The sequence below is a fragment of the Misgurnus anguillicaudatus genome, chromosome 13 (assembly GCF_027580225.2).
Source record: "Misgurnus anguillicaudatus chromosome 13, ASM2758022v2, whole genome shotgun sequence".
In the NCBI taxonomy this organism is placed as follows: Eukaryota; Metazoa; Chordata; class Actinopteri; order Cypriniformes; family Cobitidae; genus Misgurnus; species Misgurnus anguillicaudatus.
Genome location: NC_073349.2, coordinates 32677143 through 32701082, shown reverse-complemented (window position 1 = coordinate 32701082; position 23940 = coordinate 32677143).

Genomic DNA, 23940 nt, shown 5'->3' with positions numbered 1-23940 from the left:
TTTTTTTCATACCGCCGTATCTCGGCCGCGGAAAGGGTCGGAGGGTCGAGGGCGGGCTCGTTCGAAAGGTCCCCTCGGGTAGAGCGACCGACCCCGAGGGCGACGTCCTGGGACTTAAGGCGCCCGAGCAGCGGCCGTGGGAAAATCCGGAGACGGCACCCCGTATCTCCGCTGCGGAAAGGGCCAGATACTCGCGGGTGGGCTCGTTCGAAAGGGCCCCTCCGGCGGACCGACCGACCCGAAGGTCGAAGGACCCGGGCCCGAGGCGCCGGAGCGGCGCTGTAACGAAATTCGGATTTTCGACCGGAAGTATCTCCGGTCCCCCAGGCCGACCGAGGCGCACCCTCCCGGCCGCGGACCCGGCGGGTTCCCCCTTCGCGGGGGAAGGTAGGGCGAACAGGTGCCATCAGGTATATAGCTAAGTCGATCGGGGTTGACCAACTGTCGGAGAGGCGAAAGCTCCAGAACCTAAGTCGATGGGGTTGACCAACTGCTGGAGAAGTGAAAGCTCCAGAGCCTAAGTCGATTGGGGTTGACCAACTGTCGGAGAGGCGAAAGCTCTAGAACCTAAGTCTATGGCAGGAGAAGCGAACGCCCCAGAACCTAAGTCGATGGGGTTGACCAACTGCTGGAGAAGTGAAAGCTCAAGAGCCTAAGTCGTTGGGGTTGACCAACTGCTGGAGAGGCGAAAGCTCCAGAGCCTAAGTCGATTGAGGTTGACCAACTGCTGGAAACGCGAACGCTCCAAAACCTAAGTCGATTGAGGTTGACCAACTGCTGGAAACGCGAACACTCCAAAACCTAAGTCGATTGAGGTTGACCAACTGCTGGAAAATCTTTCGGGTTGACCAACGGTTGGAGAAATTTTGGGGTTGACCAACTGTTTGGTTCTCCAGAAGGGCCGGGAGGATGGGGCTTAGTCCGGTGGGGGAGTGCTTAAGAGTGGGATGGCAGGGACCAAACGGTGCGCCGGGTACGAGCTCCAGGGTGTCCGTCGCGGGGTCCAAAGCCGGCCTCGGGTGCACGGTGGTCGGGTTGACGGGGCGATGTTCCCGGGGTCGTATCTCGGCCTAGGAAGGGGGTACGGAGACGTGGGTGAGGTCGTTGGAAAGGGCCCCTCCTGGAGGATGAGGGACCCAAAGGGCTAAGGTCTCGGTCTTAAGGCGCCCGAGCTACGGCCGTTTAAAGGTGCAGCAGTGGAAGTCCGTATCTCCGGCCCCCGGGGTCGCACGGACCCGAGGCTGGCGTCCCCGGAAAGCCCCGAGAGAGACCTTTCGAACGAGACCGGCCGCGCCTCCGGCGGACGAACGCAGCGGACGCTACGGGCGCGCGAACTACGGACGAGCGTTTTTTTTTTTCGAACCGCCGTATCTCGGCCGCGAAAAGGGTCGGAGGGTCGAGGGCGGGCTCGTTCGAAAGGTCTCCTCGGGTAGAGCGACCGATCCCGAGGGCGACGTCCTCGGACTTAAGGCGCCCGTGCAGCGGCCGTGGGAAAATCCGGAGACGGCCCCCCGTATCTCCGCCACGGAAAAGGCCAGATACTCGCGGGTGGGCTCGTTCGAAAGGGCCCCTCCGGCGGACCAATCGACCCGAAGGTCGAAGGCCCCGGACCCGAGGGGCCGGAGCGGCGCGGTAACGAAATTCGGATATTCGACCGAAAGTATCTCCGGTCCCCGGGGTCGCACGGACTCGGGGCCGGCGTCGCCGAAAAGCCCCGGGAAAGACCTTTCGAACGAGACCGGCCGCGCCTCCAGCGGACGAACGCAGCGGACGCTACGGGCGCGCGAACTCCGGACCAGCGTTTTTTTTTTTCGATCCGCCGTATCTCGGCCGCGGAAAGGGTCGGAGGGTCGAGGGCGGGCTCGTTCGAAAGGTCCCCTCGGGTAGAGCGACCGACCCCGAGGGCGACGTCCTCGGACTTAAGGCGCCCGAGCAGCGGCCGTGGGAAAATCCGGTGACGGCCCCCCGTATCTCCGCCGCGGAAAGGGCCAGATACTCGCGGGTGGGCTCGTTCGAAAGGGCCCCTCCGGCGGACCAATCGACCCGAAGTTCGAAGGCCCCGGACCTTAGGCGCCGGAGCGGCGCGGTAACGAAATTCGGATATTCGACCGGAAGTATCTCCGGTCCACGGGGTCGCACGGACTCGGGGCCGGCGTCGCCGGAAAGCCCCGGGAAAGACCTTTCGAACGAGACCAGTCACGTCTCCGGCGGACGAACGCAGCGGACGCTACGGGCGAGCAAACTCCGGACGAGCGTTTTTTTTTTTTCGAACCGCCGTTTCTCGGCCGCGGAAAGGGTCGGAGGGTCGAGGGCGGGCTCGTTCGAAAGGTCCCCTCGGGTAGAGCGACCGACCCCGAGGGCGACGTCCTCGGACTTAAGGCGCCCGAGCAGCGGCCGTGGGAAAATCCGGAGACGGCCCCCCGTATCTCCGCCGCGGAAAAGGCCAGATACTCGAGGGTGGGCTCGTTCGAAAGGGCCCCTCCGGCGGACCAATCGACCCGAAGGTCGAAGGCCCCGGACCCGAGGCGCCGGAGCGGCGCGGTAACGAAATTCGGATATTCGACCGGAAGTATCTCCGGTCCACGGGATCGCACGGGATCGCACGGACTCGGGGCCGGCGTCGCCGGAAAGCCCCGGGAAAGACCTTTCGAACGAGACCGGTCACGCCTCCGCCGGACGAACACAGGGGACGCTACGGGCGAGCAAACTCCGGACGAGCGTTTTTTTTTTTCATACCGCCGTATCTCGGCCGCGGAAAGGGTCGGAGGGTCGAGGGCGGGCTCGTTCGAAAGGTCCCCTCGGGTAGAGCGACCGACCCCGAGGGCGACGTCTTGGGACTTAAGGCGCCCGAGCAGCGGCCGTGGGAAAATCCGGAGACGGCACCCCGTATCTCCGCTGCGGAAAGGGCCAGATACTCGCGGGTGGGCTCGTTCGAAAGGGCCCCTCCGGCGGACCGACCGACCCGAAGGTCGAAGGACCCGGGCCCGAGGCGCCGGAGCGGCGCTGTAACGAAATTCGGATTTTCGACCGGAAGTATCTCCGGTCCCCCAGGCCGACCGAGGCGCACCCTCCCGGCCGCGGACCCGGCGGGTTCCCCCTTCGCGGGGGAAGGTAGGGCGAACAGGTGCCATCAGGTATATAGCTAAGTCGATCGGGGTTGACCAACTGTCGGAGAGGCGAAAGCTCCAGAACCTAAGTCGATGGGGTTGACCAACTGCTGGAGAAGTGAAAGCTCCAGAGCCTAAGTCGATTGGGGTTGACCAACTGTCGGAGAGGCGAAAGCTCTAGAACCTAAGTCTATGGCAGGAGAAGCGAACGCCCCAGAACCTAAGTCGATGGGGTTGACCAACTGCTGGAGAAGTGAAAGCTCAAGAGCCTAAGTCGTTGGGGTTGACCAACTGCTGGAGAGGCGAAAGCTCCAGAGCCTAAGTCGATTGAGGTTGACCAACTGCTGGAAACGCGAACGCTCCAAAACCTAAGTCGATTGAGGTTGACCAACTGCTGGAAACGCGAACACTCCAAAACCTAAGTCGATTGAGGTTGACCAACTGCTGGAAAATCTTTCGGGTTGACCAACGGTTGGAGAAATTTTGGGGTTGACCAACTGTTTGGTTCTCCAGAAGGGCCGGGAGGATGGGGCTTAGTCCGGTGGGGGAGTGCTTAAGAGTGGGATGGCAGGGACCAAACGGTGCGCCGGGTACGAGCTCCAGGGTGTCCGTCGCGGGGTCCAAAGCCGGCCTCGGGTGCACGGTGGTCGGGTTGACGGGGCGATGTTCCCGGGGTCGTATCTCGGCCTAGGAAGGGGGTACGGAGACGTGGGTGAGGTCGTTGGAAAGGGCCCCTCCTGGAGGATGAGGGACCCAAAGGGCTAAGGTCTCGGTCTTAAGGCGCCCGAGCTACGGCCGTTTAAAGGTGCAGCAGTGGAAGTCCGTATCTCCGGCCCCCGGGGTCGCACGGACCCGAGGCTGGCGTCCCCGGAAAGCCCCGAGAGAGACCTTTCGAACGAGACCGGCCGCGCCTCCGGCGGACGAACGCAGCGGACGCTACGGGCGCGCGAACTACGGACGAGCGTTTTTTTTTTTCGAACCGCCGTATCTCGGCCGCGAAAAGGGTCGGAGGGTCGAGGGCGGGCTCGTTCGAAAGGTCTCCTCGGGTAGAGCGACCGATCCCGAGGGCGACGTCCTCGGACTTAAGGCGCCCGTGCAGCGGCCGTGGGAAAATCCGGAGACGGCCCCCCGTATCTCCGCCACGGAAAAGGCCAGATACTCGCGGGTGGGCTCGTTCGAAAGGGCCCCTCCGGCGGACCAATCGACCCGAAGGTCGAAGGCCCCGGACCCGAGGGGCCGGAGCGGCGCGGTAACGAAATTCGGATATTCGACCGAAAGTATCTCCGGTCCCCGGGGTCGCACGGACTCGGGGCCGGCGTCGCCGAAAAGCCCCGGGAAAGACCTTTCGAACGAGACCGGCCGCGCCTCCAGCGGACGAACGCAGCGGACGCTACGGGCGCGCGAACTCCGGACCAGCGTTTTTTTTTTTCGATCCGCCGTATCTCGGCCGCGGAAAGGGTCGGAGGGTCGAGGGCGGGCTCGTTCGAAAGGTCCCCTCGGGTAGAGCGACCGACCCCGAGGGCGACGTCCTCGGACTTAAGGCGCCCGAGCAGCGGCCGTGGGAAAATCCGGTGACGGCCCCCCGTATCTCCGCCGCGGAAAGGGCCAGATACTCGCGGGTGGGCTCGTTCGAAAGGGCCCCTCCGGCGGACCAATCGACCCGAAGTTCGAAGGCCCCGGACCTTAGGCGCCGGAGCGGCGCGGTAACGAAATTCGGATATTCGACCGGAAGTATCTCCGGTCCACGGGGTCGCACGGACTCGGGGCCGGCGTCGCCGGAAAGCCCCGGGAAAGACCTTTCGAACGAGACCAGTCACGTCTCCGGCGGACGAACGCAGCGGACGCTACGGGCGAGCAAACTCCGGACGAGCGTTTTTTTTTTTTCGAACCGCCGTTTCTCGGCCGCGGAAAGGGTCGGAGGGTCGAGGGCGGGCTCGTTCGAAAGGTCCCCTCGGGTAGAGCGACCGACCCCGAGGGCGACGTCCTCGGACTTAAGGCGCCCGAGCAGCGGCCGTGGGAAAATCCGGAGACGGCCCCCCGTATCTCCGCCGCGGAAAAGGCCAGATACTCGAGGGTGGGCTCGTTCGAAAGGGCCCCTCCGGCGGACCAATCGACCCGAAGGTCGAAGGCCCCGGACCCGAGGCGCCGGAGCGGCGCGGTAACGAAATTCGGATATTCGACCGGAAGTATCTCCGGTCCACGGGATCGCACGGGATCGCACGGACTCGGGGCCGGCGTCGCCGGAAAGCCCCGGGAAAGACCTTTCGAACGAGACCGGTCACGCCTCCGCCGGACGAACACAGGGGACGCTACGGGCGAGCAAACTCCGGACGAGCGTTTTTTTTTTTTCATACCGCCGTATCTCGGCCGCGGAAAGGGTCGGAGGGTCGAGGGCGGGCTCGTTCGAAAGGTCCCCTCGGGTAGAGCGACCGACCCCGAGGGCGACGTCTTGGGACTTAAGGCGCCCGAGCAGCGGCCGTGGGAAAATCCGGAGACGGCACCCCGTATCTCCGCTGCGGAAAGGGCCAGATACTCGCGGGTGGGCTCGTTCGAAAGGGCCCCTCCGGCGGACCGACCGACCCGAAGGTCGAAGGACCCGGGCCCGAGGCGCCGGAGCGGCGCTGTAACGAAATTCGGATTTTCGACCGGAAGTATCTCCGGTCCCCCAGGCCGACCGAGGCGCACCCTCCCGGCCGCGGACCCGGCGGGTTCCCCCTTCGCGGGGGAAGGTAGGGCGAACAGGTGCCATCAGGTATATAGCTAAGTCGATCGGGGTTGACCAACTGTCGGAGAGGCGAAAGCTCCAGAACCTAAGTCGATGGGGTTGACCAACTGCTGGAGAAGTGAAAGCTCCAGAGCCTAAGTCGATTGGGGTTGACCAACTGTCGGAGAGGCGAAAGCTCTAGAACCTAAGTCTATGGCAGGAGAAGCGAACGCCCCAGAACCTAAGTCGATGGGGTTGACCAACTGCTGGAGAAGTGAAAGCTCAAGAGCCTAAGTCGTTGGGGTTGACCAACTGCTGGAGAGGCGAAAGCTCCAGAGCCTAAGTCGATTGAGGTTGACCAACTGCTGGAAACGCGAACGCTCCAAAACCTAAGTCGATTGAGGTTGACCAACTGCTGGAAACGCGAACACTCCAAAACCTAAGTCGATTGAGGTTGACCAACTGCTGGAAAATCTTTCGGGTTGACCAACGGTTGGAGAAATTTTGGGGTTGACCAACTGTTTGGTTCTCCAGAAGGGCCGGGAGGATGGGGCTTAGTCCGGTGGGGGAGTGCTTAAGAGTGGGATGGCAGGGACCAAACGGTGCGCCGGGTACGAGCTCCAGGGTGTCCGTCGCGGGGTCCAAAGCCGGCCTCGGGTGCACGGTGGTCGGGTTGACGGGGCGATGTTCCCGGGGTCGTATCTCGGCCTAGGAAGGGGGTACGGAGACGTGGGTGAGGTCGTTGGAAAGGGCCCCTCCTGGAGGATGAGGGACCCAAAGGGCTAAGGTCTCGGTCTTAAGGCGCCCGAGCTACGGCCGTTTAAAGGTGCAGCAGTGGAAGTCCGTATCTCCGGCCCCCGGGGTCGCACGGACCCGAGGCTGGCGTCCCCGGAAAGCCCCGAGAGAGACCTTTCGAACGAGACCGGCCGCGCCTCCGGCGGACGAACGCAGCGGACGCTACGGGCGCGCGAACTACGGACGAGCGTTTTTTTTTTTCGAACCGCCGTATCTCGGCCGCGAAAAGGGTCGGAGGGTCGAGGGCGGGCTCGGTCGAAAGGTCTCCTCGGGTAGAGCGACCGACCCCGAGGGCGACGTCCTCGGACTTAAGGCGCCCGAGCAGCGGCCGTGGGAAAATCCGGAGACGGCCCCCCGTATCTCCGCCACGGAAAAGGCCAGATATTAGCGGGTGGGCTCGTTCGAAAGGGCCCCTCCGGCGGACCAATCGACCCGAAGGTCGAAGGCCCCGGACCCGAGGGGCCGGAGCGGCGCGGTAACGAAATTCGGATATTCGACCGGAAGTATCTCCGGTCCCCGGGGTCGCACGGACTCGGGGCCGGCGTCGCCGAAAAGCCCCGGGAAAGACCTTTCGAACGAGACCGGCCGCGCCTCCAGCGGACGAACGCAGCGGACGCTACGGGCGCGCGAACTCCGGACCAGCGTTTTTTTTTTTCGATCCGCCGTATCTCGGCCGCGGAAAGGGTCGGAGGGTCGAGGGCGGGCTCGTTCGAAAGGTCCCCTCGGGTAGAGCGACCGACCCCGAGGGCGACGTCCTCGGACTTAAGGCGCCCGAGCAGCGGCCGTGGGAAAATCCGGTGACGGCCCCCCGTATCTCCGCCGCGGAAAGGGCCAGATACTCGCGGGTGGGCTCGTTCGAAAGGGCCCCTCCGGCGGACCAATCGACCCGAAGTTCGAAGGCCCCGGACCCGAGGCGCCGGAGCGGCGCGGTAACGAAATTCGGATATTCGACCGGAAGTATCTCCGGTCCACGGGGTCGCACGGACTCGGGGCCGGCGTCGCCGGAAAGCCCCGGGAAAGACCTTTCGAACGAGACCAGTCACGTCTCCGGCGGACGAACGCAGCGGACGCTACGGGCGAGCAAACTCCGGACGAGCGTTTTTTTTTTCGAACCGCCGTTTCTCGGCCGCGGAAAGGGTCGGAGGGTCGAGGGCGGGCTCGTTCGAAAGGTCCCCTCGGGTAGAGCGACCGACCCCGAGGGCGACGTCCTCGGACTTAAGGCGCCCGAGCAGCGGCCGTGGGAAAATCCGGAGTCGGCACCCCGTATCTCCGCTGCGGAAAGGGCCAGATACTCGCGGGTGGGCTCGTTCGAAAGGGCCCCTCCGGCGGACCGACCGACCCGAAGGTCGAAGGCCCAGGACCCGAGGCGCCGGAGCGGCGCGGTAACGAATTTCGGATATTCGACCGGAAGTATCTCCGGTCCACGGGGTCGCACGGACTCGGGGCCGGCTTCGCCGGAAAGCCCCGGGAAAGACCTTTCGAACGAGACCGGCCGCGCCTCCGGCGGACGAACGCAGCGGACGCTACGGGCGCGCGAACTCCGGACCAGCGTTTTTTTTTTTTCGATCCGCCGTATCTCGGCCGCGGAAAGGGTCGGAGGGTCGAGGGCGGGCTCGTTCGAAAGGTCCCCTCGGGTAGAGCGACCGACCCCGAGGGCGACGTCCTCGGACTTAAGGCGCCCGAGCAGCGGCCGTGGGAAAATCCGGAGACGGCCCCCCGTATCTCCGCCGCGGAAAGGGCCAGATACTCGCGGGTGGGCTCGTTCGAAAGGGCCCCTCCGGCGGACCGACCGACCCGAAGGTCGAAGGACCCGGGCCCGAGGCGCCGGAGCGGCGCTGTAACGAAATTCGGATTTTCGACCGGAAGTATCTCCGGTCCCCCGGGCCGACCGAGGCGCACCCTCCCGGCCGCGGTCCCGGCGGGTTCCCCCTTCGCGGGGGACGGTAGGGCGAACAGGTGCCATCAGGTATATAGCTAAGTCGATCGGGGTTGACCAACTGTCGGAGAGGCGAAAGCTCCAGAACCTAAGTCGATTGAGGTTGACCAACTGCTGGAAACGCGAACACTCCAAAACCTAAGTCGATTGAGGTTGACCAACTGCTGGAAAATCTTTCGGGTTGACCAACGGTTGGAGAAATTTTGGGGTTGACCAACTGTTTGGTTCTCCAGAAGGGCCGGGAGGATGGGGCTTAGTCCGGTGGGGGAGTGCTTAAGAGTGGGATGGCAGGGACCAAACGGTGCGCCGGGTACGAGCTCCAGGGTGTCCGTCGCGGGGTCCAAAGCCGGCCTCGGGTGCACGGTGGTCGGGTTGACGGGGCGATGTTCCCGGGGTCGTATCTCGGCCGGGGAAGGGGGTACGGAGACGTGGGTGGGGTCGTTGGAAAGGGCCCCTCCTGGAGGATGAGGGACCCAAAGGGCTAAGGTCTCGGTCTTAAGGCGCCCGAGCTACGGCCGTTTAAAGGTGCAGCAGTGGAAGTCCGTAGCTCGTTCGAAAGGGCCCCTCCGGCGGACCAATCGACCCGAAGTTCGAAGGCCCCGGACCCGAGGCGCCGGAGCGGCGCGGTAACGAAATTCGAATATTCGACCGGAAGTATCTCCGGTCCACGGGGTCGCACGGACTCGGGGCCGGCGTCGCCAGAAAGCCCCGGGAAAGACCTTTCGAACGAGACCAGTCACGCCTCCGGCGGACGAACGCAGCGGACGCTATGGGCGAGCAAACTCCTGACGAGCGTTTTTTTTTTTTTTCGAACCGCCGTATCTCGGCCGCGGAAAGGGTCGGAGGGTCGAGGGCGGGCTCGTTCGAAAGGTCCCCTCGGGTAGAGCGACCGACCCCGAGGGCGACGTCCTCGGATTTAAGGCGCCCGAGCAGCGGCCGTGGGAAAATCCGGAGTCGGCACCCCGTATCTCCGCTGCGGAAAGGGCCAGATACTCGCGGGTGGGCTCGTTCGAAAGGGCCCCTCCGGCGGACCGACCGACCCGAAGGTCGAAGGCCCCGGACCCGAGGCGCCGGAGCGGCGCGGTAACGAAATTCGGATATTCGACCGGAAGTATCTCCGGTCCACGGGGTCGCACGGACTCGGGGCCGGCGTCGCCGGAAAGCCCCGGGAAAGACCTTTCGAACGAGACCGGCCGCGCCTCCGGCGGACGAACGCAGCGGACGCTACGGGCGCGCGAACTCCGGACCAGCGTTTTTTTTTTTTCGATCCGCCGTATCTCGGCCGCGGAAAGGGTCGGAGGGTCGAGGGCGGGCTCGTTCGAAAGGTCCCCTCGGGTAGAGCGACCGACCCCGAGGGCGACGTCCTCGGACTTAAGGCGCCCGAGCAGCGGCCGTGGGAAAATCCGGAGACGGCCCCCCGTATCTCCGCCGCGGAAAAGGCCAGATACTCGCGGGTGGGCTCGTTCGAAAGGGCCCCTCCGGCGGACCAATCGACCCGAAGGTCGAAGGCCCCGGACCCGAGGCGCCGGAGCGGCGCGGTAACGAAATTCGGATATTCTACCGGAAGTATCTCCGGTCCACGGGGTCGCACGGACTCGGGGCCGGCGTCGCCGGAAAGCCCCGGGAAAGACCTTTCGAACGAGACCGGCCGCGCCTCCGGCGGACGAACGCAGCGGACGCTACGGGCGCGCGAACTCCGGACCAGCGTTTTTTTTTTTCGATCCGCCGTATCTCGGCCGCGGAAAGGGTCGGAGGGTCGAGGGCGGGCTCGTTCGAAAGGTCCCCTCGGGTAGAGCGACCGACCCCGAGGGCGACGTCCTCGGACTTAAGGCGCCCGAGCAGCGGCCGTGGGAAAATACGGAGAAGGCCCCCCGTATCTCCGCCGCGGAAAGGGCCAGATACTCGTGGGTGGGCTCGTTCGAAAGGGCCCATCCGGCGGACCAATCGACCCGAAGGTCGAAGGCCCCGGGCCCGAGGCGCCGGAGCGGCGCGGTAACGAAATTCGGATATTCGACCGGAAGTATCTCCGGTCCACGGGATCGCACGGACTCGGGGCCGGCGTCGCCGGAAAGCCCCGGGAAAGACCTTTCGAACGAGACCGGCCGCGCCTCCGGCGGACGAACGCAGCGGACGCTACGGGCGCGCGAACTCCGGACCAGCGTTTTTTTTTTTTCGATCCGCCGTATCTCGGCCGCGGAAAGGGTCGGAGGGTCGAGGGCGGGCTCGTTCGAAAGGTCCCCTCGGGTAGAGCGACCGACCCCGAGGGCGACGTCCTCGGACTTAAGGCGCCCGAGCAGCGGCCGTGGGAAAATCCGGAGAAGGCCCCCCGTATCTCCGCCGCGGAAAGGGCCAGATACTCGTGGGTAGGCTCGTTCGAAAGGGCCCATCCGGCGGACCAATCGACCCGAAGGTCGAAGGCCCCGGGCCCGAGGCGCCGGAGCGGCGCGGTAACGAAATTCGGATATTCGACCGGAAGTATCTCCGGTCCACGGGATCGCACGGACTCGGGGCCGGCGTCGCCGGAAAGCCCCGGGAAAGACCTTTCGAACGAGACCGGTCACGCCTCCGCCGGACGAACGCAGCGGACGCTACGGGCGAGCAAACTCCGGACGAGTGTTTTTTTTTTTTTCATACCGCCGTATCTCGGCCGCGGAAAGGGTCGGAGGGTCGAGGGCGGGCTCGTTCGAAAGGTCCCCTCGGGTAGAGCGACCGACCCCGAGGGCGACGTCCTGGGACTTAAGGCGCCCGAGCAGCGGCCGTGGGAAAATCCGGAGACGGCCCCCCGTATCTCCGCTGCGGAAAGGGCCAGATACTCGCGGGTGGGCTCGTTCGAAAGGGCCCCTCCGGCGGACCGACCGACCCGAAGGTCGAAGGACCCGGGCCCGAGGCGCCGGAGCGGCGCTGTAACGAAATTCGGATTTTCGACCGGAAGTATCTCCGGTCCCCCAGGCCGACCGAGGCGCACCCTCCCGGCCGCGGACCCGGCGGGTTCCCCCTTCGCGGGGGACGGTAGGGCGAACAGGTGCCATCAGATATATAGCTAAGTCGATCGGGGTTGACCAACTGTCGGAGAGGCGAAAGCTCCAGAACCTAAGTCGATGGGGTTGACCAACTGCTGGAGAAGTGAAAGCTCCAGAGCCTAAGTCGATTGGGGTTGACCAACTGTCGGAGAGGCGAAAGCTCTAGAACCTAAGTCTATGGCAGGAGAAGCAAACGCCCCAGAACCTAAGTCGATGGGGTTGACCAACTGCTGGAGAAGTGAAAGCTCAAGAGCCTAAGTCGTTGGGGTTGACCAACTGCTGGAGAGGCGAAAGCTCCAGAGCCTAAGTCGATTGAGGTTGACCAACTGCTGGAAACGCGATCGCTCCAAAACCTAAGTCGATTGAGGTTGACCAACTGCTGGAAACGCGAACACTCCAAAACCTAAGTCGATTGAGGTTGACCAACTGCTGGAAAATCTTTCGGGTTGACCAACGGTTGGAGAAATTTTGGGGTTGACCAACTGTTTGGTTCTCCAGAAGAGCCGGGAGGATGGGGCTTAGTCCGGTGGGGGAGTGCTTAAGAGTGGGATGGCAGGGACCAAACGGTGCGCCGGGTACGAGCTCCAGGGTGTCCGTCGCGGGGTCCAAAGCCGGCCTCGGGTGCACGGTGGTCGGGTTGACGGGGCGATGTTCCCGGGGTCGTATCTCGGCCGGGGAAGGGGGTACGGAGACGTGGGTGGGGTCGTTGGAAAGGGCCCCTCCTGGAGGATGAGGGACCCAAAGGGCTAAGGTCTCGGTCTTAAGGCGCCCGAGCTACGGCCGTTTAAAGGTGCAGCAGTGGAAGTCCGTATCTCCGGCCCCCGGGGTCGCACGGACCCGAGGCTGGCGTCCCCGGAAAGCCCCGAGAGAGACCTTTCGAACGAGACCGGCCGCGCCTCCGGCGGACGAACGCAGCGGACGCTACGGGCGCGCGAACTACGGACGAGCGTTTTTTTTTCGAACCGCCGTATCTCGGCCGCGAAAAGGGTCGGAGGGTCGAGGGCGGGCTCGTTCGAAAGGTCTCCTCGGGTAGAGCGACCGACCCCGAGGGCGACGTCCTCGGACTTAAGGCGCCCGTGCAGCGGCCGTGGGAAAATCCGGAGACGGCCCCCCGTATCTCCGCCACGGAAAAGGCCAGATACTCGCGGGTGGGCTCGTTCGAAAGGGCCCCTCCGGCGGACCAATCGACCCGAAGTTCGAAGGCCCCGGACCTTAGGCGCCGGAGCGGCGCGGTAACGAAATTCGGATATTCGACCGGAAGTATCTCCGGTCCACGGGGTCGCACGGACTCGGGGCCGGCGTCGCCGGAAAGCCCCGGGAAAGACCTTTCGAACGAGACCAGTCACGTCTCCGGCGGACGAACGCAGCGGACGCTACGGGCGAGCAAACTCCGGACGAGCGTTTTTTTTTTTTCGAACCGCCGTTTCTCGGCCGCGGAAAGGGTCGGAGGGTCGAGGGCGGGCTCGTTCGAAAGGTCCCCTCGGGTAGAGCGACCGACCCCGAGGGCGACGTCCTCGGACTTAAGGCGCCCGAGCAGCGGCCGTGGGAAAATCCGGAGTCGGCACCCCGTATCTCCGCTGCGGAAAGGGCCAGATACTCGCGGGTGGGCTCGTTCGAAAGGGCCCCTCCGGCGGACCGACCGACCCGAAGGTCGAAGGCCCCGGACCCGAGGCGCCGGAGCGGCGCGGTAACGAATTTCGGATATTCGACCGGAAGTATCTCCGGTCCACGGGGTCGCACGGACTCGGGGCCGGCGTCGCCGGAAAGCCCCGGGAAAGACCTTTCGAACGAGACCGGTCACGCCTCCGCCGGACGAACGCAGCGGACGCTACGGGCGAGCAAACTCCGGACGAGCGTTTTTTTTTTTCATACCGCCGTATCTCGGCCGCGGAAAGGGTCGGAGGGTCGAGGGCGGGCTCGTTCGAAAGGTCCCCTCGGGTAGAGCGACCGACCCCGAGGGCGACGTCCTGGGACTTAAGGCGCCCGAGCAGCGGCCGTGGGAAAATCCGGAGACGGCACCCCGTATCTCCGCTGCGGAAAGGGCCAGATACTCGCGGGTGGGCTCGTTCGAAAGGGCCCCTCCGGCGGACCGACCGACCCGAAGGTCGAAGGACCCGGGCCCGAGGCGCCGGAGCGGCGCTGTAACGAAATTCGGATTTTCGACCGGAAGTATCTCCGGTCCCCCAGGCCGACCGAGGCGCACCCTCCCGGCCGCGGACCCGGCGGGTTCCCCCTTCGCGGGGGACGGTAGGGCGAACAGGTGCCATCAGGTATATAGCTAAGTCGATCGGGGTTGACCAACTGTCGGAGAGGCGAAAGCTCCAGAACCTAAGTCGATGGGGTTGACCAACTGCTGGAGAAGTGAAAGCTCCAGAGACTAAGTCGATTGGGGTTGACCAACTGTCGGAGAGGCGAAAGCTCTAGAACCTAAGTCTATGGCAGGAGAAGCGAACGCCCCAGAACCTAAGTCGATGGGGTTGACCAACTGCTGGAGAAGTGAAAGCTCAAGAGCCTAAGTTGTTGGGGTTGACCAACTGCTGGAGAGGCGAAAGCTCCAGAGCCTAAGTCGATTGAGGTTGACCAACTGCTGGAAACGCGAACGCTCCAAAACCTAAGTCGATTGAGGTTGACCAACTGCTGGAAACTCGAACGCTCCAAAACCTAAGTCGATTGGGGTTGACCAACTGCTGGAAAATCTTTCGGGTTGACCAACGGTTGGAGAAATTTTGGGGTTGACCAACTGTTTGGTTCTCCAGAAGGGCCGGGAGGATGGGGCTTAGTCTGGTGGGGGAGTGCTTAAGAGTGGGATGGCAGGGACCGAACGGTGCGCCGGGTACGAGCTCCAGGGTGTCCGTCGCGGGGTCCAAAGCCGTCCTCGGGTGCACGGTGGTCGGGTTGACGGGGCGATGTTCCCGGGGTCGTATCTCGGCCGGGGAAGGGGGTACGGAGACGGGGGTGGGATCGTTGGAAAGGGCCCCTCCTGGAGGATGAGGGACCCAAAGGGCTAAGGTCTCGGTCTTAAGGCGCCTGAGCTACGGCCGTTTGAAGGTGCAGCGGTGGAAGTCCGTATCTCCGGCCCCCGGGGTCGCACGGACCCGAGGCTGGCTTCCCCGGAAAGCCCCGAGAGAGGCCTTTCGAACGAGACCGGCCGCGCCTCCGGCGGACGAACGCAGCGGACGCTACGGGCGCGCGAACTCCGGACGAGCGTTTCTTTTTTTTTCGAACCGCCGTATCTCGGCCCGCGAAAAGGGTCGGAGGGTCGAGGGCGGGCTCGTTCGAAAGGTCCCCTCGGGTATGGCGAGTGGATAGTGCCACGGATAACCAAGCAAAGGAGACAATCGTGTACTTTTACGCGAGATAAGGATACGTCGCCTCCACTGACGCGTGAGACCAACGTCGTGGATAAGTACGTCGCCTCCACTGACGCGTGAGACCAACGTCGTGGATAAGTACGTCGCCTCCACTGACGCGTGAGACCAACGTCGTGGAGAAGCACGTCGCCTCCACTGACGCGTGAGACCAACGTCGTGGAGAAGCACGTCGCCTTCACTGACGCGTGAGACCAACGTCGTGGAGAAGCACGTCGCCTCCACTGACGCGTGAGACCAACGTCGTGGAGAAGCACGTCGCCGCCATAGACACTTACCTCAAAAGTAGTTGCAGATGCTGTCAGACCTTTTTAGAAGTGTGTGATTGTACAAAACTCCGCAACTGTAGCTTGGTCTTAAAAGCTGCACGTGTTATATTCTGTATTTTATTCCGAAAACTGAAATGTTATTATGTATTTATAAGTTACCATTGACTTTTATTTTAGGTTTAGAATAGACCAATTTTAACTACGTGTTATAAAACCTTTCTACTAGAAAATGCCAAAAGCAAACATACAGTAAGTGCCCAATTAACTGTGGCTGTTGTTATATCTAGGACAATACACATTTGCCACTGCAAATTTATAATCCGTTATATTGCAAAATGCAAATGTTTAATAACATTGCAAATTTACACACTTAGCTGTATGTTACACGAGCAAATTTAATAGTTTAAATACTAGGTGTTTAATATTCAACACGTAAATTAAATAATTACAATCTATATTGTTAACTTTTACTCTTGATACTTTTATAGACCTTGATGTGAATAATTTGTAATTTTCCATATAGATTTACCTAATTTCTGAAATAAAGAAAAATGACACAACTTTGTACATTGTGGTGCAGTTTCAAGCCTGTATACATATACAACAATAAATAACTATATAACAAGTATCCACAGTAAACTATTAAAGGCGGAGTCCACGATGTTTGAAAAACGCGTTGGAAAAGGAGACGGGCCGACTACCAAAACACACTTATAGCCAATCAAATCAAATAAAATGCCGGGTTGCGTATGTGTGGGGCGGGTCTATCAACAGAAGGTCCAGATTCTATTGGGTGTAGGGGCGTGTTTGTTTAGGTGATTTCAAATATCAACATTGGCTTTCAAACATCATGGACTCCGCCTTTAATACGTCAGCTGCTACATGGACATGCTGCAGGCTACAATGACTCATGTGCATCATTAAAATGGGGATTAAAGTGTTAATGATTTGTTTGCCCTAGATAAAACTAAAAACAAATAATTCACAACTAATGGCTTAATTTAAATACTTTTTTTTCCTAAACATATTTTTAAAATGTGTAAAATGTTTGGACTCAGATCTTGTTGCTTTTACGTTTTCACCAGCAGGTGGCGCAATATTATGTGTTTTGAGCGCTTTGAAACAGTGAATCATTTGCGCACCCTTCTGCTCGGGAGTGTGAATCAGATAATCTAGCTGCGTCCGAAACCTCTACCTTGTTCACTATTTCTTATATAACAAATGACAATTTAGTCCACTATATGGGGAAGAAGGGAACGAAAATGAGTGAGCGATTTCGAAACTGACGTAAATACCATGCGTCAGAGAGCTGTCGCAGAGATTCGTCATAAACCCTTACCTGTGTGGCTTCATTGATTTTACTGAGAAACGGTACATTTATTTTCTTACTGTTGGTCACATTTGTCATGTTTATTGTATTAGTTATTAATAAAGAGAACAAAACCACTGCTTGTCATATTTGTTTACTGTTGTTTATTTATTGTTTTATAAAAAATTGTATTATGTTTTAAATATAATAAATCGCAGTTAATTTTAATGTGTTAATTTGTAAAAAGTAGAAAATTACTGACAACTAAACAATTGTTTATAAGCGTAAATTTGTGGTGTTCACTGTCAGTATATCCTTAAGCTGATTCCACATAAGCATTCGTCACCCGTTATAGTGCACTATATGTGGATAGGGAGCGGTTTTGGACACAGCTTCTGTTCAAAATGTAAATTATTTTATCCCATTAGGCTTTTTTAAACATGGCACCTCTAGTGGTAGGGAAGAAAACTACACCTATTAACCCAAAATAACCCTTGTTGTCTGTTTTTCACCTTAAACCTGTTTTTGGATTACACTTGGACTGCCTTTTAATAAAATGCTGCATGTGCATCCTTACACATATCTCTCAGACAGTACCATTACAATTTGTGTTTTTTTGGAAAGTAGTCTGTCAATTCTTAAAACTATCATAACCCAGTTTATCATTGTTTTGTCACTGTTTGAATATTATGAACTATAAAAATAATGAACTGGAAGAAATAATGTACAATGGACACAGTGTTTTAAGTACTTAATTTGAACTACATTGATAACACTTAGCAACAACAACACTAGGCTTTTTGCCATAAAACCTATTGTCAACATTGCGTCAGGTAACAATGCTAAGAAATAAGGCATTTATAAAGGCTAGTGATGAAAACACACATACACGCAGATGTTGCGAAAATGCCATTAAACAAAACTCTCAGACGATTAAATACTGAGAATCATAAAACCACCGTTTAAATGTGTTAACAATTACATACGTTAACAGAATTCAGTACAACACTGCAACATACCGGTTCCAAAAACATTACAAATACAAAATTACCAAATTAGACCTAGTAAGCAATTTTGTTCTTTACAAGTAATAAGAAGAATGTTGCGCAAATTGTGTAAACATGATGCACTAAGACTAAGATGCCAACACAGGCCCGGTTGTTCTTTACAAGTCATTTTTTGGTAGTGAGGGACATGACCAGGTAAATTTTATACATTCAGTTTTACAAAACCGCAACAATAATGCAAGAATCTGTGTCAAAATGTCAAAACTGAAATTAAGATAAATTGGACATTACAGGCTTATCCATACGACACTGATGTTTATGGAAAAAGAGATAATGAAGATAATGGAGAGAATGAAAAAACCTCAGCAGGACCATATGTGTGCAAATTCTTGAAAAAAAAGTGATCCTATTGTATGACCAAAACATTAATCATGCTTGTACATGAAACTTCGACAGAAATGAATCAAGGTATGCCAAAATGTGGGGACTGCACAACTCCAGAAATCATGTACTCATTAAATTTTTCATAAGAACTATGAATTGGCAGCCTCAAAATTAATCCACATGTATTGGCCTCTGGAAATTGTCTTTGTTCCTTATCTGCATGAAGGAATCCTAATGTTGGCAACTCATCAAATCCATGTGGAGGAATCCGATTGGTGCCCGTGCTAAACATAAGGACATCCTCCAAAGTAATTTGTATGTTTTCATTCCAGGGCAGCACAGCATCTCCACCTGCAAATAAAATTTGTTTTTTTTTTTAACAAAGTGATTCATGGCAAAATTGTTGAATACTTCACATAATCAGAACCTAAGTTAAGTCCTTAATAATTTTCTTTGTCAAGTTGAAAACCTTTTATCTGCTTTATAGCTAGATTGTTTTTATGTTTTGTCATAAAATCAAGTGTTAATATTTCCATAAACATTTGTATGAAAATAGCCTTTCCAAAAATATTTGTAGATAAACAAAACATTCTCTTTAATCCTTGCATGTTTTGATGCATATTCTTGGCTTGGTTGAGCGACCACAAAACTGCTTTAAAAATAGCTGGTGAGGACCTATATAAAATAAATAATTTGCCACAAGATGCCACTGTCTATATCAGTGTTACAAAATAAGTATTTACATAATTCTATACATTTTGTGGTTTCTTGGACAGGGATTAGTCTATGCCAGGACTAGAGATCAACCGATATCTGTTTTTCTATATTTTCCCCGATATTTGAGCATTTTCCGATGATCGGATATCTGTTTTGTAATATCGAATTGACCAATAAGTGAGAGAATTGACAATTGCGCGCTGGACGCATCTGAAGAGAGGAGCTCACAGCAGCAGCGTGCACAGCAAATATGACGGCGGAGTGACGCGACTTTATTAAAAGTACTTTGAGTATACTTACTTTGCATATGAGGCATTTATAGCACAGCTTATTTGTGCATTAATGTATGTTATGTTAAATAAGTTGATATATTAAAAGCAATGTATGCAGCTTCTCCAAGAATAGAGACGAACTCACAGAGTCACGCTGATCCATAAAATCCGCTCGCAATAACGACGTAGCTTTGCATGAATAAAACAACCATGAATTAATGCTTTGTGGAATTAAAAACTCTAAATTAAATTAGTTTTTCTTTTATTTATGCTTATCATTAGCATAGTAAAATCACGTTCATATTGCTGTTCACTTAAGTTACCGGGGTTGAAGGCCTGAAGCACAGCCACCACATGTAGCTAACTTTTAACAAGATTTACCCCAATTTATGTTAAAATTTCCCAGATAAACATTATTTTGCTAAAATATCTAAATAAATGTCTGTTGATATTAATTAATTATTTATTACCTCCGCAAGCAGTCACAGTTTGATACAGTTAATGTGTGAGTAAATGCATAGATAACAGCCATTTCATAAGCTATAACAACAAAATATTAATTATTCTGACATCAAATTACATTACCAGTTAAGAAATTCAGTGATATATAAGCCATTTTGTTTGTTACTTTCCTGAATGTAGTATTCCAGTCAGTGATTTCATTTGTCGAACCTCTTTGCTAACTATTGGTTGGATTGCTGAAGGCTACATGTTGCTAGTCAAGACAAATATATTACATCCCAAAAAAGGCACGTAATCCACCTGTTTTACTATATGTAGAATATGCAGCCAACTCCGCTAAACTTTTCTCTCTCTCCCGCTCCCTTACCTGGCAACCTTAGCGCGAACTTTGGATCAGTCCATTTCTGACGAAATGATAGGGGTGTTTGGAATGGTCCATGTATTTGGAATACAGTTTCTACATTATTCATTAAATTAATATTATTCTTCACTCTGTCAGACCCCTCTATTTATTACTTTGTATGCAAAGAGGGAGTGATTATTATTATTATTATTTTTATAAGGGTCTGTTCAGTTCAGTAGTGTTGTAGTAATTATGTCAAAATCAAAAGTATAACAGTAAATAAAAATCGGTTCAGCATATTGGTCATCGGGCACATAAGCATCCAAATATTTGTTATCGGTATCGGTTTAAAAAAAATTATTATCGGTCGATCTCTAGCCAGGACTAGGCCTTAGTTTAATTAGGAAACATAGTATCCTTCCTTACATTACTTGTGTGCATTTTAACACAAAACAAAGCGTACTGATATATTTTAAGATATGTTTTTAGTTTGGACAGCCTCTACATTTTTTTAGTCTAGGACTAGTGTAATCCTTGTCCAGGAAACCACCCCATGTTTTTGTCCTTAAAATAAAATTGACCATTACTGTGAGACAATGCCCAGGAAATGAGGGGGGAAAAACTGTTTTTTTTGTACAGTATATTTGCAGACAATGGTGTAGTAGACCACAACAAATTATGTGAATCACTATATTTTACATTAAGTGTTAAACACTACATGTGTCTTCTGGTAAGAGTGCATACCCTCAAGGTCTATGAGCCAGTCTCGCCACTGGCCAACTGCACGCTCCTCCTCCACCCGGCGCGTGCTTCCTTTTTCAGAATAACAGACCTTAAAGAGGTCTGTTATTTGTTTTGCCGTTAGCGGTGCAGGGGGACCTCCAACAAACAGATCTCTTAGGCACGGGTTATTTTTTAGTGCCTGTAGCACTCCCAGAGTTTCCAAGCCCTCCTTCAATCTACTAAAGACATTCCACAAAGTGATATCAGTGACTTGATACATTACTACCTGGGTGTACAAACCAACATTCAGGACATTTCCCTGCTTAACAAGGTTATGCAGATAATCACTTCAACAAACACACAACATATGGTTGTTTGATATTAACATTATACTGCACTCTATAATGCTTGATTCTGATTGGGCAGTCACAACATGTGATTTTATTCCGAGATGACACAGCCATTTGCTTACTGACATTAGGAAATAATAATAATAAAAAATAGGCTCATGCTGCGTCCGAAACCGCCTACTACATACTATATAGTACGCGAAAAGCAGTAGGCGAAGCGAGTAGTATGTCCGAATACATTGTATTCGAAAAACAGTATGCGAAAAGTACCCGGATGACCTACTACTTCCGGTTAGATTTTGCAGTGTGCATACGATGGACGCTACACTATCCCATGATGCCCCGGACGAGGAGTTATCCAACGAAGAAGAAGAGGCACGCGGCTGTTTTCGCGCTGAAATGACACGACGTGATGACGACGTATGTCACGTGATGTAGCAACATGGCGGATGTAGTACGTCCGAATCTCATTCATACTACCAGGATTCATACTATACAGTACCTACTGTTTTAACGCTAAGTAAGTAGGTACTTCATCTAATTCAGTACCTACTATACAGTATGCGGTTTCGGACGCAGCCTCAGTGTTTCCCCTACCATTATATAAGGGGGGCGCCCCGCCCTTGTAACGTCTCGACCCGCCCCCTTGAAGGTCAAGTATATTTTATCTGATTTTCTTGCCAGATAACAATTTGTTATTTTATTAAACAAACTAAATAGCCCTCAAGTAATATTTTATTTATCTTATTTATACTATGGCATGTCTTTTTGTCTGTGTTTGCGCGTTTAAAATTATCCAATTGAGTGCGCACATTTATATTTTACTGTTCGGCTTAAATCACTGAATGCGCGCTCTGTCATGTTGCGTGCAGCGCACGCCTCATAACTGAAAAGGTGAAGGTGTTTTCCCACACACACACACGCGCGCATTCTCTCCCTCTCTATCATGCTGTACAGTAGCTATATATGCTATAACTCTGTGTAACATTAACAGTATATGCTGTCATATTTCTGAATTTGCATCGATTTGTGTGCGCTACGCGACCAGGGCTTGACATTAAAACACCCGCCAAATGTAGGTAGATTTTGGTTGTGGCGGTTAAGACAGCCAATCCCACTTGCCACTTTGGCTTGTTAAATATGTTTTTTTAATTGTAGTTTTCTTAAAAGATATGCGAAATTATAAACAATGCGCAATGACACTGGGAAACTACAACTCCCGTGAGCACTCCCTGCACCCTGCGCAACGTACTGAGACGCGCACGCGATGCAGCGGAGGCTCGCCTTGCGGACCAAGCGCCAATGTTTTACCAGAGAGAGCGCAAAAGCTGATGGATTTGCGAATGCACGGAACGCAGTCTGAGCGCATACACGCACACTTTGGGAAGGAGAACACAATTGCATGGAAGTGACTGAAGAGATTTAAAGTGCGTGCACACTCTCTGGGCAAGAGCGGAGAGAAATTCATAGCGCACACCTAAATGCACACGTCCCAGTTTTGTCCGAAATCAAAGGAAACCCACAAGTGGAGAGGTTCGCGCACATTTTAATGTAGGCTACTTTGTGCAAAAATAATACCCTCTCGACATTTGCCATTTAAAGTCTTAAATAACTTTTAACAGCAACCATGATCAAGCATATACATTTTACTGCTGTTGTTAATAAATATTTCAAGTGTTTGTCTAGAGTTTTTGTGTTTATCTTTTTAGTTAATCTTCTACACCGCGCTCCACTGTTAATATATTAAAGTTAATCTATTTATGCCTTTCTAGCATGTTTTTCATGCACCTAAATATATGATATGATCTATACTGATATTAACAGCTAAATAATGTAGTCTTAACTTGGGTGGTCAGTCTGCATTTGAAAGTCAATCTGCATCTAATCTAGCTAAATCGAGTACAATTACTCAAAGTCATTTTAGGATGCCATAGTCAAGTTTAATCATATAAAATGTATTTTACCAGCAACAAAATTGTTGCAAGTGAAAATCCTGAGTGGGTAGTAACTTTGGAAAACAACTAGCCGCTTTGGCTGGTGAGCAAAAAGTTATTGTCAAGCCCTGTACGCAACATACAATTAAACTCACATTTGAAATAAAAAGCTCATAACACAAAAAGACATGATGAGAAAACAGCAGTAAGGCTTCAATGTAAATGTATGGTTATTTTGTCAGACAATTATTAATCGAGTTTATGTATCAGGATTTCAGCAGAGTTAAAGGAACAGCTGGTTGGATTAAACTCAATGTGTGACTGCATCGTGTTTACTCTCTACTTTTCTGTCTGTCTGTCTGTCTGTCTGTCTGTCTGTCTGTCTGTCTGTCTGTCTGTCTGTCTGTCTGTCTGTCTGTCTGTCTGTCCAACCAACCCCACCCCCGAAGCTGTAAAACACTGAGGCTTATAAAAGTAATCATACTTTTAATGTAATATGTCCAAAAAACAGTATTTATAAATGGCCAGAAAACAGAATACAGTGGATCTGAAGCGAAAGTATTTAATGTCTAGATAACACATGGTGAGAACATTTGGTTAATATCACTCTCACTTTTGACGGAGGTTGTATTTAGCAACTTTTATATATACACGAGTGCCACATATTTACTTGTATAGCAACTAAATGTGTACTATGTGGAATAATACACAGCAAGCAGTCTTAATATCACAAATAAATCCCTTCAGGGTGATACAAGTCACTTCAATGTAATGTTGGGGTTCAGTTTACCCTGTCAGTATTTATTTTGTGATAACCAGTTGGATGCACATTATCACTTACTTAACCCTCTGGGGTCTAAGGGGTTTTTAGGGCCCTGGGGAAGTTTTGACATGCACTGACATTTGTGCTTTTTTCAGTTGCTTAAAAACATACTAATGGCAAAAGTCTCATAACACTGTGTTCATCACAAACTGGGCTACAATATCATATAATCAACATGTATGTATATGTTTGTATTTTTGAGAGAAAAATGTTTATGCGTGGTTTTGAAAAAGCTAAATTTTTAAGTCACTGATATAACTCCACAAAACTCATTCTAAACATGTTTTCCCAAGACTTTTCAAAACAGGATCTAGTAGTCTAGAGTTTTTTCTTCAAAATGATGTGAAAATCATATGGCCTACTCATTCACATAAAGCAAGATTTTGATTTACAATTTCGAAGACAATTTTGCTTGGG